The sequence below is a fragment of the Thalassophryne amazonica genome, chromosome 17 (genome assembly GCF_902500255.1).
Source record: "Thalassophryne amazonica chromosome 17, fThaAma1.1, whole genome shotgun sequence".
Classification (NCBI taxonomy): domain Eukaryota; kingdom Metazoa; phylum Chordata; class Actinopteri; order Batrachoidiformes; family Batrachoididae; genus Thalassophryne; species Thalassophryne amazonica.
The window spans coordinates 36,534,520-36,552,016 of record NC_047119.1 but is presented as its reverse complement, the minus strand read 5'-3'; the positions used below and the strand labels follow the sequence as shown (position 1 = coordinate 36,552,016).

At 42.6% G+C, this 17,497-nt stretch overlaps 1 protein-coding gene across 1 annotated transcript in view; it reads left to right on the top strand.

Moving 5' to 3' along the window:
- bcr (BCR activator of RhoGEF and GTPase) overlaps nt 1–17,497 on the top strand; it is a 156,004-nt gene that overhangs the window by 63,727 nt on the left and 74,780 nt on the right.

Genomic DNA, 17,497 nt, shown 5'->3' with positions numbered 1-17,497 from the left:
ATTTAGGCGATAAGCTGAAGTTATTATGAGGGCTGCAAACTAACAACAGTCTAATTTTCAGTTCATTCTTTTGAAATCAAACACAGATTAACATACACAAAAGAGCGATTTTGCACACAAAGGGACAAACACAAAGTCAAAAGTTGGACTCACCAGCGTCAAAATGACTGTAAGCTGTGGAAAAAGTAAAACCAGCGAGAAGAAACGGAGGCGACTGACCAAGAAAACATGGTTCAGTTTTACCTGGTCTGGTGGCTTTCAAGTTGTTAGAATGTATGAATTTCTGAATATATATATATATATATATATATATATATATATATATATATATATATTCTCACTGCACCTGCTTGTAGTCTGGAGTTTTCTGCCTACCAGTCCATGTGCGCATGCGCAAGAAAGGTGTACGTAAACAACAACAGCAATCCCTTCTATTAACACATCTCCTTCGCATAGAGTTGATCAGGTTGTCAATTGTGGCCTGTGGAATGTTGGTCCACTCCTCTTCAATGGCTGTGCGAAGTTGCTGGATATTGGCAGGAACTGGTACACGCTGTCGTATACGCCGGTCCAGAGCATCCCAAACATGCTCAATGGGTGACATGTCCGGTGAGTATGCCGGCCATGCAAGAACTGGGACATTTTCAGCTTCCAAGAATTGTGTACAGATCCTTGCAACATGGGGCCGTGCATTATCCTGCTGCAACATGAGGTGATGTTCTTGGATGTATGGCACAACAATGGGCCTCAGGATCTCGTCACGGTATCTGTGCATTCAAAATGCCATCAATAAAATGCACCTGTGTTCTTCGTCCATAACAGACGCCTGCCCATACCATAACCCCGCCGCCACCATGGGCCACTCGATCCACAACATTGACATCAGAAAACCGCTCACCCACACGACGCCACACACGCTGTCTGCCATCTGCCCTGAACAGTGTGAACCGGGATTCATCCGTGAAGAGAACACCTCTCCAACATGCCAAACGCCAGCGAATATGAGCATTTGCCCACTCAAGTTGGTTACGATGCCGAACTGGAGTCAGGTCGAGACCCCGATGAGGACGACGAGCATGCAGATGAGCTTCCCTGAGACGGTTTCTGACAGTTTGTGCAGAAATTCTTTGGTTATGCAAATCGATTGTTTCAGCAGCTGTCCGAGTGGCTGGTTTCAGACGATCTTGGAGGTGAACATGCTGGATGTGGAGGTCCTGGGCTGGTGTGGTTACACGTGGTCTGCGGTTGTGAGGCTGGTTGGATGTACTGCCAAATTCTCTGAAACGCCTTTGGAGACGGCTTATGGTAGAGAAATGAACATTCAATACACAAGCAACAGCTCTGGTTGACATTCCTGCTGTCAGCATGCCAATTACACGCTCCCTCAAATCTTGCGACATCTGTGGCATTGTGCTGTGTGATAAAACTGCACCTTTCAGAGTGGCCTTTTATTGTGGCCAGTCTAAGGCACACCTGTGCACTAATCATGGTGTCTAATCAGCATCTTGATATGGCACACCTGTGAGGTGGGATGGATTATCTCAGCAAAGGAGAAGTGCTCACTATCACAGATTTAGACTGGTTTGTGAACAATATTTGAGGGAAATGGTGATATTGTATATGTGGAAAAAGTTTTAGATCTTTGAGTTCATCTCATACAAAATGGGAGCAAAACCAAAAGTTTTGCGTTTATATTTTTGTTGAGTGTATATATATATATCTATATCTATATATAGATATAGATATAGATATATATATCGTGGAAAAAATGTAATTGAATTAGAATTTGTAGTTTATGGTTCTTGGTCTTATTTTGGTCATGTCTTAGTTGTCACTGATTGTGTCATCTGTTGGCTTCACCGTTCGTATTTCATTCACTTACTCTCTTGCACCTGCCTGTGTCATTTTTGTCTCTGTCTACCACACTCACTCACTCACTCTCTCTCTTGCCTCTCTTCCCGCTTCTTGGATTCACCTGACCACGCCCCCCTTCCTGAACATTTCCTAATACCTGCGTCTTGTTTCCCTAATTACTTCACCTGTGCTATTTAAGCCCTTCACTTTCTCCACTCCCTTGCCAGCTTGTTGATCTCTGTATCCTCGTACCAGCCTTAACTCAGTCTTGTTTTGCCACGCTGTTTTGACCTTGCTTTGTTTTTCGGACCTCCTCTTTTGCTTCAACCCATGTAACTGTCTCTCTGTGCCATTGAACCCAGCCTGTTTTTTGACCATGCCTTTGCCTCGCATTTACCTGTATGTCTGCCACGCTGCCTGCCTTCCTGTGAACCGAACCCCGGCCTGCTTATACCATAAAGTCTTTCTCTTACCTCCAACGCCTTGTCCTCCCATTGTCTGTGCCACGTGCCATGACACCCAGTTTGGGGCCACGGGTGGACTATTTTAATTTCTGTAGTTTGCAATAAATCTTCACAATACTGTATATACAATACAGATTACTTCCCACTTCCACCCTGTGCTCGCACGCTCTTTCTTTTTTTGGCTCATATTTTTGTGTTTATTACAAAGCGGTAAGGATTTATCGAGAGCGATTGTGGATACACTTGATTTTTGGTACCTCAAACATCAGCTAGACAGCTTGTGATGCGCATCAGTGCAGGTTTGCATAAAAAAGTTAAACAAAAGTTGATTTTGACCTGAAATAGTAAGAGGATTGCCACAAATTACTTGACAAAGGCTTGTGTGACTCTCCCCTAATAGACTGTGTATTAACTGACATGCATCATAGCTGCAGGATTGTATCTTGCAGAACATTTCCTTCTGCGCACCACACAGTGAGTCATGAGAATAAGTATTTTTAAATGGGCTCAAAAAAAAAAAAATCAGATTTAATGGTAAACTGAATTGACTTTTTCTACATTTTCCTTGCCATGAGCAGAGATGCTAAAAATATTTTAATGGTGCTGTAGCCTCTTCGCCCCTCCAATGTGTGCTGTGTGTTTATTTTTGGATGTTGTTCATCTTTGTGCATCACTCAGCACCTCTGTGTGTTTGCATCGGTGCATGTTAATGTGCATGCATCTCGTCCTGTCTGTTTCATTGTGATGAAAGCCAGTAAAATTAAATTTTGCTTTTTGCTTTTGTTCTGTATTTGGAAATTAAAGTTTCAAAATCCAAATGAAATAATAAGTATTGCTAAAAAGAACATTTAGAGAGTGTAAGTAGAGACATGTATGTCTCCATGCACTGACACCCACTTGTAATATTCTGTGTGTGTGTGTGTGTGTGTGTGTGTGTGTGTGTGTGTGTGTGTGTGTGTGTGTGTGTGTGTGTGTGTGTGTGTGTGTGTGTGTGTGCGTGCACTATATTCTTTCGCTCCACTGTTGATGAACAGAACACAAGCCCAGCTTCTCTTTAATTTAATTACTCTAATCACAGTGATGCAATGATGAGCTTTGGTTGCATAACAACTTTCCCATCATCTTCATCATCAACACCATCCACTCTTGGTTGGGTAATCAAGGGCTGAAGCAATTAGTTAATCCAGTCATCATCAGAAAAATAATCATGCACGCTTTTGCAGTCTGTAACACCCTCAACCTGCCACATTTCAAAAGAATCAATTCACTTTTCTCAATTTCACTAAAATCACATTTTCACAAACATATGTTGCTTCTGCAAACTCCAGTACCACAGATTCCAGGAGCTGTTCCCACCCTTAGCAACAGGTCATTGGATAGACGTGTTGTGGGATGTTGATACCTTTGCAGATGAATGAAGGTCCAAGTCTGCTGAGGCTTCCTGCCTTGCTGTATGGTTGTGAGACTTGGACTCTAACCAATGAGTTAATGCAAAGATGAGATGAGAAAACAGAGGAAACTTGGATACCGCTGGAATGACTTTGTGTCAAATGAGCGTTTACTGATGGAGACTCGGTAAAGGCATACTTCTTGCATTATGAGGGAACATCAACTATGATATTTTGGTCACATGGCACATTTTTCTGGGCACGATCCAGCACACACATGCCTCAGCATTGAGGACCTAAGGAACTGGAAAAGGCCAAAGGGATATCCATGTTTCTTTGTACATTTTGTTTTGTTTGTTTTTAATTTTGGAGGTGGGAGTGGACCAGTTCTCTGTCTGAGTGGTTGCCATCCAGAATCCAGCATGGTTCCATGTTATTATGTCCTCACCTCACCTGACAAAATTAAGCATTAAAAGACAATGAAACCTAAATCCTATTAACAATCTAGCTGTAAAATATAATTCATGAAACTCAGGCATTTTGTCGTTTCCACATTAATTACTACCTAATCTGCACTGCCTTTATATTTCGTGCAGTTTTTTTCCTCACCTGTTGTTAGAAGGCTTTGAGGGGGAAAGTATCCATGCGAAAATCATTTACACGTTCAGCTTTCTGTGCAAAAATCAACAAGTGCTGAATGTAATATTGTACCTGTGTAGATTGGGAGCATGGAGAACACACCGGGCGAGCCGTTTCGTCCTCTGCAGTCACAGGCTGTACAGTAACATCACTCCTGCCGCGTTCGTGCTGGCTGTGTTTGTTTTTGGTGACAACAGAGTGCACCTTCAAATGAGCTGTAAATAATGAATAAATGTCAGCGGAAAATTGTTTACACACTGATGATTGGTGTATACTGAATGTGCAAAATCGTTGGTCAACAGTTAAGTTTCCCTTTGTGGCTTGAACCACAGGTCTCAAACCTGTGGCCCTAGGTCTTAATCAGGCCCGTGAGGCAGTAGCTTACAGCCCAGGGCATGCTTTACCCTGATAAATGACTAGTATATATACACAGATTATTCCTCTGTTCCTCGTTATGTTGCCATTAGTTTATGAAACTAATGTGGCTTTTTATAGGGCAGCGCAGTCTCATTTGACACGGAAAAATGGTGTACTGTTTTGTTTTCGGCTGCAATCACCAAAGCAGTCGCGAAAAGTGCAGGTTTTTTGGTTCCCAGTGGAGAAGGGAAGACGAGGCAAATGTGAGAGGTTGTGTCGGTAAGTGTTAGCCTACACAGCTAACCAGAGTAGCTGTGTTCTCTCACCTGTACAACCGCTTCGGCATGTTTGAGCTCCAGGTCATAAACAGACCACAACACATGTTTGCTTTCCACCGCATCATCACTTTTTCTTTGCATTTTCACATTGTTTGCCATATGATTTGCACAAAAACTTAGAGAAAGTGCCGTGTTTCTGATGGGGACATACGAGGGCTTTCCCTAGATGTTGGATTATTGCGTCATATTTGAACTCTTTAGCGCCAGATAAGACTACGCTGCCCAATTGGTAAACAGATCTAGCCTTTGGAAATGAAAGAAACAGACAAATGAGCCTGTTTTAGTTATTTGTAAATTAAACCACACCTACTCTTAATTTCCATCATGCATGTATTGATGAGATGCAACAAGCTAACAACATCTATCACTAGCTATCATCCATGTAGCCAAATGCTAAGGGAAATACCACTCACTCACTCACTCACTCACTCACTCATCTTCAACCGCTTATCCGGGATCGGGTCGCGGGGGCAACAGCTCCAGCAGGGGATCCCGAACTTCCCTTTCCTGGGCCACATTAAACACCTCTGACTGGTGGATACCGAAGCGTTTCCAGGCCAGTGTGGAGATATAATCTCTCCACCTACTCTGGGGTCTTCCCCAGGGTCTTCTCTCAAATGGATGTATCTGGAACACCCCCCTAGGGAGGCGCTCAGGAGGCATCCTTACGAGATGCCCGAACCACCTCAACTCGTTCCTTTCAACGCGAAGGAGCAGTGGGCTCTACTTCGAGCTCCCCACGGATGACCGAACTTCTTACCTGATCGGGTTTAGATCAGGGAGGCCGTTCCTCCCAGTCACACCTCTCCAGGTGTTTCTGTCATTGCCCACATGTGCATTGAAGTCCCCCAGCAGAACAATAGAGTCCCACACCGGAGCCCCATATAGGACTCCATTCAGGGACTTCAAGAAGGCTGAATACGCCAAACTGCTGTTCATTGCATACACACAAACAACATTCAGTTTTCCCCCTGGCCACCCAAAGGCGCAGGGAGGCGACCCGCTCTTCTACCGACGTAAACTCCTATGTAGCAGCGTCAGCCAGGAACTCAAGAGTATCCCTATACCCACCTGGCACCTCACACCCTGGGCAACTCCAGAAAAAAATAAGATCCAACACCTATCAAGGAGAATGGTTCCGGAGTCAAGGCTGTGCTTGGAGGCGAGGCCCACCAGATCTAACTGGTAACACTTCACCTCATGCAAACTCTCTTCCCCCATAGTGAGGTGATGTTCCACGCCCCCAGAGCTAGCCTCTGCCACCTGGGTCTGGTGCGACTTTTACTGCCACCCATGGGACAGCGCACATGACACTAGCAGTTCCACCTGCAGGTGTTGAGCCCACAGGGTGGAGATGGAAAGTCCCTGTTGCCTTTTTCGGCTGTGCCCGGCCAGGCTCCGTGGCAAACCCAGCCACCAGGTGCTCGCTGATGGGCCCTCCAACCAGGCCTGGCTCTTAGTCTTGTAGTAAGGGAAGTGCCATGTGGCAAATAATTTAATGGCTAAGAACCTTTTTCATGGTCATACGAATTACACAACAGTTGCAACTATTGGGGTAACCATCTAGGCCAGTATCCTTGGTGAAACCTTTGCTATGTGAGTCTGGCCACTAATGCCATTGGTATCACTTATGAATTACAGTGTGTGGTTTGAAGGAACCTAAATATGGCTAAAGAGAAAATGTGTTATTTAGCCACATTGTAGACATGTCCAGCAGGTGGCAGACAACTTGCATGTAAATTCAACCACACCTGCTCCTAATTTGTATTATGCATGTGATGATAAGAAGCAGTAAGCTAACATCAGGCCCAGCAGGTGGAAAAACTAGCCACAAGTAAGTTCAGTAGTAGTAACAGTAATGGTGATGGTGATAATAGTAATAATGCATTTTATTTATAGAGTGCTATTCTAGTTACAGTCACTTTGCATTTCATTTAAAATAGTCCACGTAAAACAAAAGACAGCAACCCACAGCAAAAACATTTGAGATTTGAAGACTGATAGTTTGGTGCAGTCTATGATATATTTTGGTGAAGAGTTTGAGAGGGAAGGGGCAAGCAATGGAGAAAGCTCTGTCTCACCAAGTCCAGCGCCTGGTCCTCAGGGTATATGAGTTTGGCAACAGAGGGGTGGAAGCTGCAGGAAGGGATGTGGAATTGAAAGAGGTCAGTAAGGTAAAAGGGAGCCCGGTTATGGAGGAATTTATATGACACACCTGCTCCTAATTTGCATCATCTGTGCAGCATACAACAACCATCCAGCAGGTGGCAGGCATGTTTGTGGGATATTACAGATGCAGAAGAAAGTTGGTTTTTGGGTGAGCTAGAAAGGCTTTAACCCTGCGGGGCCGTCCCTGTCGTATACAATGGCCAAATACAAGTTTAACTTAATTATACATAACTTTTTAATAATATTAGATAAACACGTACTTTTTTTTCGCTGAAAAGTAAACTCCACGGACTTTCGAACAAACCCTCCACCATGTTTGTAGGCCTCAAAGAAGTTGTGTGATGATGTGCGCAATATGAGTGTCCAATCAGGAATTGGTTCACCGTCACATGGTTTTCCAATATCCACTCATAGGGCAGAGCGATCTCATGTGGTGTACCAAAGAGTCTCAGTAGAAGAGATAGTTCACTACTTGGCCCGTGAATGTTGACTCCAACAATTGAAGCAGAAAGCACTGTTTAGGCATATGAATGAAAGCGATCAGAGTAAAGGTGCCCTGACACGAGCATGTTTTTGATTCACAACCTGCGTCATGCTGGAGAGTAAACTCATCTTTAACTGGTGCAGACAGGACGCCAGAGGGGCGCCGGTGCGTGCTATTGCATACAGAGAATTTTGAAATGTTCAAAAAATCTTTTACGCACAAATGTTGTGCTATGTGGCGCGATCTAATCTCCATCACGACATGCAGCTCGTCAAGTGGAGTAAAGAAGAAGTGAACAGAGCGAGTGGTGACGTCAGCGTATTGCATCATAGCGCAGCTCTTCTGAATGATTTCAACAAGAAGTTAAATCTGTTATAAACATACAAATAAATACTTTAACAGCTGCACACAAGAAGGAAAAAACACAACTGTTTTATCAAGCCATGACAATGTAAACAAGTCAAATAATTACCTTTTTAGATGGCTCAAAATGCTTTCTGCAGCTTGTTAGGCGCATGCATGCATGCGAACGGCTCCGGCTGCAGCATCCTCTATGATTCAGGAAGTGATTAGAGCCGCTTTCAATGGCCAGTTTGCAGAAAAAATTATTAATCCGCCACAAAATAATTATTTAATATATGCAGCGTTCAGCGCAGAGTGTGTGGCAGCCAGTAGAACAAAGAACAGCGTCCAGCTGTGAACACAGCGGGTGAGATCGTCACGACAACAGGTCGTGCTGATGCATGAATCAAAGACATGCTCTTGTCAGGGCACCTTAAGAGGGCCTCATATGTGAGGAGAGGTTGTGTTCAGTGCAGGAACACACTCCAAAAAGAACAGTCAACTCCATGGAAGTGCAAAGATTGTGATGTGGCTCTTTGTGTAATAGGCAGAAATTGCTTTGAGGTGTGGCATGAAGACCAACAAAACGCATAGACCATTTTGTATATATTGTTCAGAATGTGCATTTGTGTTTTTTGTTGGAACCTTTATTTTGTACATTCTTTTGTACAAGAGCCCAAACTACCTTTATAAAGTGTCAAAATAGTTGTTTATTATAGTTTGCTGTGTGTTTTGAATAAATGTGTGTGAACATTATTTTCCGCTTCATTTTTTCCTTTATTTCTGATTGTAAACTTTTATTACACTTAAATAACACCACTATAGCATATATATTCTGAAAGTACAGGATATCCTGAAAAAAAAGAGACATACTACTTGATTGTGGGATGCAGGGTGAGCTTTTAACAGCAATAATAAAACATTTATGCCAGGCGAGTGAACTGCCCAAAAAATGCCCTCGGACCCCAGGGGGTTTTAAAAAGGTCAGTGGGATTGGAAAGTAAATGCATAAAAATAAGAATAAAGTAAAAATAAGAACAAAGCAAATATATTAAATGTGATAATCCAATTTTGAGATTCACATGTCAACATCAGAAATGTATTCAACTACTATATGAAGGTGTAGTATCTAACAGTCACTATTTCCTGTGTGTGCTCTGTTATGCAGTTTTCGGCATTACCATGTTGAAGGTAAATGAAGCATTTTCACACAGGAAGTGCTTCTTAATATGCGATGGTTGGGCTTTAATGTTTTTATGTTTTGCGTCGGCTGGCTGTTGGACTGCCTGCTGAACAGTGACACAAGCCTGATTCATTGGCTCATGCCTCACAGCAGTGAGTGACAAAAATGACTCCTTTGTCCTTCTGCTGTGTGTCCACATGCTCTTTCTGTTTTTTGGGTCATATGGCGTTTAATGTCTCTCTACGTCTGGTGCTGACAAGGAGGTTGACATGTTGTGTTGCTGTACATGTGGATGATGGATGATGTGTAACCGACATGTGCGTGTGACTCAGAGTCGATAGGTGTGTTCTTGTGGTGATTATGTATATATGTGCACCCATGCTACCATGTCCTTGGCTTGTGGCACTGCAGTTCTGTGCACATCTGTCTGTCTGGTGCTGCTGTGCATCATTGGAACCAGCAGCTGCCCCAACCCCCACCTGTTCTGTGCTCCCACTCACTAGGACCAGTACACGCTTAAGGAGGTCATTGTGCCAGTGTTTGAGGTCGCCCACACTCTGCAGGGAAATCTGTCTTTGTCTGAATGAGTGCAAAGACCAGCTGTGCATCCGTCAAGTTTCCCCACCAGCTACGGCACACTCCAGCTCTCATGTACAGTCTCTATTGACTGTGTTTAGCAGGGTACGTGTAGCACACAGTCAGCGAGTTTGCAGAAATTCTGAAAGTAACGCTGTAAAAACGACTGCATATTTAACACTGAACTTTTGGGTTCAGATAGATACAAGTGAAGACCAGTGAACCTCCTTTTTCTGGCTATTTATCTGGACGTCATGTCCAACATGAGGTCCTGCTGCATCCTGTCTTACTGTGCAGTTGTGTGACTTGGACATTAACTGGTGACCTAAAGCAATGACTAATTGTCTTTTTTACTAGGTCACTAACTTGCACCTCAACACCAAGTCATTGGACTGGCAGGAGAGCGACAGAGAGAGAGATGAAAGAGTGAAGAGTGAAGAAATTATTTGTGGAAAATTTGATAAAGAATGTAAAAAAAAAATGAGACTAACACAGCAGCAAGTGGGAATTCAGAAGTCAAGACGTCAGAGACCCAAAGAGAGAATGATGTGATGCGAGCACCTTCGGAGCCCGTGATTTATTTATTTATTTATTTGCACTTTTGATTGACAGCTGTTGGCTCCGGTGGCCATGTTTGTAGTTTTCATTGACAGCTTGTATCCTTGAAGTGGCTCAGTAAAAGCTCCACTCTCGAATTTCTCAATTACCATCCAGCAGAGAAACACAGAAAGGGCATTAATCCTTTGAATCCGTGTCTGTCGTGTACTCTAGGCCCGATGGAGTGTTTCCGTTTGAAAATCATTCTTTTAACCCAAATTGAATATATCATTCTTCCCTGGAGGCGCTGCAGGAGAAGGACTTGCCTCCCTCAACATCTCTCTCTAAGTCATTAATGCTTCCGTGGCTCTCTATCTCCTCTCATCTCTGTTTTTCCTCACTTTCTGTAAAACCCTTCTCCTTCCTCATGTCACTTTTTCTGTCGCAAGTTATGGTCAAAATTTAGTACCAGACAGATTTTGTGAGCAATGCTTCTGCTCAGTACTTTTGTGACGGTGTATTTTTGGGCCCAGACTTGTTCATGGTCACCACATATGGAATCTTCAAGTAAAGCCACGAGAGTCATTTACTGTCAAGTGTGTGCACAACTCCAGCGTTCTACATTTTGTGTAGTGCTGGAAGTGCAAACTGGTGTGTTGTAAATTTGGTACAGTAAGTGCATATGTCAGAAAACCTCACAATAATCTGTTTACATGTCTGCTTACTTACTGACTCAGCAGCTAGCTACACAAATGTGATGCAGCAAGTTGTTTTTATTTTTTCTACAGTGTTGCAGCCATTGTTCACCACTGGGGGCAGCACAGTGTGCTGTAGCAGACCTTGGAAATGAAATAAACTGACAAAAAAGCTGATTTCAACTGACACGTAACACAGTATTTAACTCCACCTGCTCCTAATTTTCATCATGCATGTGATAAGATTATTCCTGCAGCAAGCCCCCAACATGTCCAACAGGTGGCAGACATGTAAGTTCAACCACACCTGCTCCTAATTTTCATCATTCACCCAGCATCCACACCTGTCCAGTGGATGGCAGTGTTCAGCAGGTGGCACACAACTCTAAGGAATATTACACATGCAAAACAAAGTTTCTGGTTGAATTTGTCTAGTGCATTAAATTTCACCAGATTTTAATCATTTTTCCCTCTTTATACCCCGTATTAATGTGGAGATGTAAAAGATGATGACATTTATTATTTTACATGGTTTATGCTTTTTCCAAAACCTAGGAACTGGCTTCAGCTGCTGTCACTCAAAGCGACACCCAAATTTACAGAATTTTATGGCTTTAAATGTCTTAAGCTAAGAAAAAAATCACCCCTCCACCTGTACAGTTGCCATGGAGTAGGAAACTATCTGTTGGGAAAGTGTAGGAACACGGACCCACAACAGGGGGCGCAAATGAATGGACAATGGAGGAAGTCAAATAACAACACTTTACTGTTGTGAATAAGCACAACAAACACAACAGATTACAACAATAGACAAAGAAGTCAATTCACAAAATGTGTCACGTGGGCAGGCTCGAAGATAAGAGACGTCTGTCGAAAGCAGAACCGGAACCACACGATTTCCTCCGCCACCGAACCCCGGGAATACTGGAGCCGCCAAGTCCCGAACTCCCAGGTGGCCACTGCCTCCACGTGTCGGATCTGGTACTGCTGGCGAGGAACAAAAACAGTTAAATGTGGGTGCGTTTGCACCCAGCAACCCGTATGGCGGGAAAACCACCTCCACCTCTCGTCGGAAGAATGTCTGCTATTTAACGCACAAAAGTAACAAAGTGTTAATGTCAAAAAGACAACACAGTCGGCTGAGTACTGTACCTCCTAGGTAGAGCGATATCTCGGCAAAGAGGTGGAGATGTCGTCTTGCTGATATACCACTGCTGATCAGATGATTGGTGACAGCTGTCGTAGGCGATAAGTGACAGCTGTCACCCCGGCTGCTCCTGTGAGGCGGCAGCGCCCTCTGGTGCCTGGAGCCCGCACTCCAGACAGGGCGCCCTCTGGTGGTGGTGGGCCAGCAGTACCTCCTCTTCAGCGGCCCACACAACACTATCTACAGAAACCAAAATAATTTTTTGTACCAGGCTGTAAACTTTTATTTCTGCTCTAAAGTTGGATATTTTAACACGGAGTCCGATGGGAAAGTGCTCTGTTTTGGAGCCAGCCTCAAGCGAACAGTCAAGATTCTGCAGTTCTTTGTCAGCTTCATTTCTAGCGTTCTCAGACTGCTGCTTGGTCATGTCTTGTCACGTGATCTTGACTGGGTCATGGTCAGTGATGCCGGTAACGTGTTACTCTAATCTGACCACTTTTTTTAGTAATGAGTAATCTAACGCGTTAATCTTTCCAAATCAGTAATCAGATTAAAGTTACTTCTCCAAGTGACTGTGCTTTTCATCCGCGTTTTTCTGCAACAGCTATGACTTGTCCTCACCTCTTAAAGCACAGTGACAACAGCACACCTGCACTGAGCTTTACAAAGACATTTTTATGCTTTTTTTCTCTGAGCCGCTCCGTATCTGCTGCTAAAAACAGCTGATCCTCCGCGACGCGTCAACAACTAACACTATTTTTCACTCAAATGCACCTAAACTCTTTTTCTGAGGACCACATGATGTGAAAACGCAATAAAACTTTCTTACCTGTAAATCTGGTCATGTTTTCTGCATAAATAAATGTTATCCATTCTTTGTGCTCAAACGCCAAAGCAGGGGCGAATCCAGAAGGAATGGGGGTGTGGGGCAAGGATGTGCCCCCCCCCCCACAACACCCCTAGATTAAAGGTCCAGTTTTGAAGCCTTTTTTTTACTACAACTACTAATACTACTTAAAATAATAATAATTTCGACAAGTAAAATGTTTAGAGAGAATTTAAATGTTAGAAAAATGTTAGAATGAATTTAATAGTTACATTTATGAACAATGTAGGTTAGAAATTGCAAGTTTTACTGTTACAGTGCTGTCAAAAGTTAAATATGAGGTCAAGAAAGAGGTCTTTATTTTACTTTTTATAAAACAAGTATATATTTTCATTGAAGCCAAGAAAGGGTGACTATAAAGTGAGTTTTGGCAAAACAAGTATCATTGTCATGTTGAGGTGGCAGAGGGTTGTTGTCGGCAGCTGGGGAAAGTAACTAAAAAAGTAACTAGTAATCTAACTTGGTTACTTTTCCAATTGAGTAATCAGTAAAGTAACTAAGTTACTGTTTCAAGGAGTAATCAGTAATCAGTAATTGGATTACTTTTTCAAAGTAACTGTGGCAACACTGGTCATGGTGGTGTCTTGGTTGGCGGGCTTCATGTTTGCAATGACACCTTGATGGTTTGCCAGCATTTATTTTCCCACGTCGCCAAAAATACACGACTCACCAGGACATTGACAAGACGCACCAATACATCATCACAAAGGGACACGACGTGCCAAGATGACGATATATTTTTAAACATGTCAAAAAATACATAAAAAATCACAGCGGGCCATGATGATGATGGCACTGCATGCCATGATATCAGCAGGACTTGCTAAGTCCTACAATTCGATAGGTGTGATGTTCAACAAACAGGGAGGTGGAACCCCCTCCAGTTCTTACTGATTTATATCCCAGTTAGTTTCCATGATGCCTCATTTTCACTCCACACAGAATCTCAATGAACCACAAAGCGGAAAAAGAATCTATGAGATATACTTGTCTCAGTTTTTTTTGGGGGGGGGGGGGGGTGGCCGGGAGGCATGCCTGTGCAGCAGACCGATGCAGGACAGTGTGCATGTGTTTCCGGAAGCTGATAAAGAATGCACGCATACTGTATGTCTATCCAGGGTGTCTCTACTGGGTTGTGTTGTCAAGGAGGCTGAATGCATCCAATAAATACCTGGCAGGATTTAATGTGAGGGAGTGGTGGGAGGTGGCTGTTTACCATGCCACAGTGAAACTGAAAATACCGTGTATGTGACTTGGCTGTGAGCCATTGTTGGTATTCACATGGATCTTTCAGGATCCCTCGAAAATCCTTTGTCAGAACTCAGCTGGGAAGTGAAGTTTTATGATGCGGTCAGATTTGTTTTTTGTGCTGCTGTTCAGATGGAAAAGGGACACAGACACAGCGGATCTAACAATGAGATCTTAACATAGGGTCGCGGAATGATGGGAATCAAATAGCTAAATCCCGCAGGAGACTGTGGTGTGCCAAACCCATAACCTTCAAGACACGGCAGCCAGCCAGTCAGAAGAGAGGAAATAATTGAAATGACTGTCTGTGAAGGCACTGACTTTTTTTCATCTCTCTAATTATTCAGTGTCCTCATTTTGTGAAAATGTATGTGTCTATGCATGAAAAGAAACGTGTCAGTTTGTGAGAGTGTGGATGTGTTCGACTAATGAGTGTTTGGCGTAGGGGGAGGAGGTGAGAGAGAACTTGTTTAGCTTTGGAGCAGTTGTGGAAACGTGAGCCACATACAGGTATTGATGCCGGACACTCCATGCTGGTCTGGGGTCACTGCTAATGTGGGGAAAGAAAGTGAAGACGAGAGTAGCACAGCCAAATTAGCAAAACACCAACAAATAAATAAATAAAGCTTGATAACAATGTTAAATTACAGTTGGAACCATCCACAAATTACAAAGAGAGACAGCAGCTTTCAGTCAATAACAGCAATGTAATCCACTGACTCCCATCAAGACTGAGCAAAAATTAAATATTCACCATACTCTTAACGTAGGCTTATCCACTACTATAAGCAACAGATTGATTGTTGTGTCCCACAGCAGCATGTACTCTAGCTTCTTGAAATGGAACAATATCTCCACCTGGTGGACATTTATCATTAATGCAGGTACAATAGGATTTCGCCAGTAGCTCTATTCTTAGTGTATCTGGCGCGTTCTTCTGAATTTGTTTTTTCTTGCAAATGTATGACTTCTTAACGTAACCTTCTTAACGTAACCGTTGTACTCATAAATGTATGAATTTATTATTTCAGAGACAATAGAATAATAGAAGTTTTTTCGTAAATTTGTGTTTTGTTTGTTTTCCCCCTCACAAATGTTTCCTTATAATCTCATGGAATAGCAGTTTTTCCCCTTGCGTAATTTTTTTTTCATGTAAATTTCTGCACTTTTTTCCGTGTAAATTTGTTCCTTTATTTTCAGGGAATATCCAAGGTTTTTTCTTGTAAATTTGTGAAGGTTTTTTTACCCCCTTTGCAAATGTATTACTTTGTAATCTCATGGAATTGCAGTTTTGTTTTAGAAGTTAAAGAATAGAAGTTTTTTCTTGCATATTTATGACCTTGTGTTTTCAGGGAGTATCAGAGGTTTTTCTTGTAAATATGTGTCCCTCTCAAATGTATGACTTTGTCATTTCAGGGTATGGCAAATATTTTTTTAGACAAGCTGCAACTCATATTGTTATTTTCTCAAAATATGACACACACCCCCCCCCCCCCCTTTTTTTTTTAAACCTATGAAGTCATATGTACGTATATGGGAGTCTTTCTCTAGGCAAGATAACACAATTTTTCAGGAATTTTTTTGTAAGGTTGGCTTTTTTACTCATAATTACATAAAATAAAATTTTGGTAATGATCTATAAATCCAGACATGATTGATTGTAAACATTTTCAAACAATTCCCTTCAGGCACTGAGCAGTATGAATACTCACACTTTTATTTTAGATGATGGATGATGACCACAATGTTATACTTGCAGTCAATGAATTTCTTTTTCATTAAGTTCCTTAGGGGTATTGAAAACACTTTTAGATATAACCGTTAGTTAGGCCAGTGTCAGTACATGGACAGCGGTTTGAGAATCCCACAAATGACAGTTACACCCCCAGCAGCTGCTCCCATAAGCCACCAGGAGTCTTATATTAGGTTGTTACATGAGATGTTTTAATCATTATAGTAAAAAAGTAGCTGAAATATTAGAAGGCAGCACTTTAGTCTGGCAGGGTACCTAATCAGACAAAAAGTGTCCTTCCTGTTGGTGACGGTAACCCAGGTGATGGTTCCCCTGGACACGGGCTTTGGCAGATCTCTATGAACCGTTTAGTAAAATCATAGCGTGTGTCTCCTGAACAGCTCCGGCATAAAGCAGCGGTTTATTGCCCTGAGCCGCGATGATGCTGCGGCTTATGTTTGACCAGAGATTAGGCTGATCGGGGCCTTTTGTGCTCATTCTGCTGTTTGGTGATGATAAGCGCAGCTGCAGGCCTGGAATCCTGGGAGAGGGTTTACGGTAAACTCAAAGCAGCCTTCACAGTTTGTTTCCAGCCTCAGTCAGACATGCATCATTATTTGTTGACTGTATTTCTTTTTTTTGTCTTCATATATTGTATTTTATACATTGTCATACAAAGTTATTTGTATGACAATATATTCTATAAATGGTGAAGTAAAGCATATAAAGCATTGATGGCATTTTTAATGGGCCTATATTGTGTAAAATCTGTTTTAGTTTTGTTTACCTACATAGTCTGGTTTCATGTTAAGTCCCACCGTCAGGTGACTCAGGTCGCTTCCTTTGTACTGTTTTAATCCACATGTGTGGAACAGCAACAGTGTGGCTGCTTCAGTCCACATGTGGCTCTTTCAGAAGGTTGTATGATTTCTGGAATGCAACGGTGTTAGATCAACTAAAATCCACGTTTTAGTGCCTCTTTGTGTTTCACTCTGTGGCTGCGGGTTTTTATTGACTGAAGCAGTAATTCTGTTTGGTAATTGGATTTCTCGCTCCCTCCTCCAGGCAGGAATACACATCTGTACTCACACACACACAGTAACACAAAACCCACGTGACCTTTGCTCCCTCTCCTCCAGTGCATTAACCTGTGACCTCTGACCTTTGTGCACCTGGGCCTCTGAGTGGCTTTGTGTTACAGCAACACAGTGGCACGCCCAAACCACAAAAACACCTGTAATAGTGTGAGGATTTTGTTTTACTGTACACTCTGTGCTTTGCATTACACGCTTTTGATCACCTGCACAAGTTAGAAAACTGATGTGATTCAGCTTTGTGGAATTAATATCGTGTAAATTTTTAGTACAAATACTGTCTGTAGCCAGCTTCATAGGAAAACCGTGGCTGCTCAATTATTATTATTACTGCAACAATTTCACATGCAATACACGAGATGAG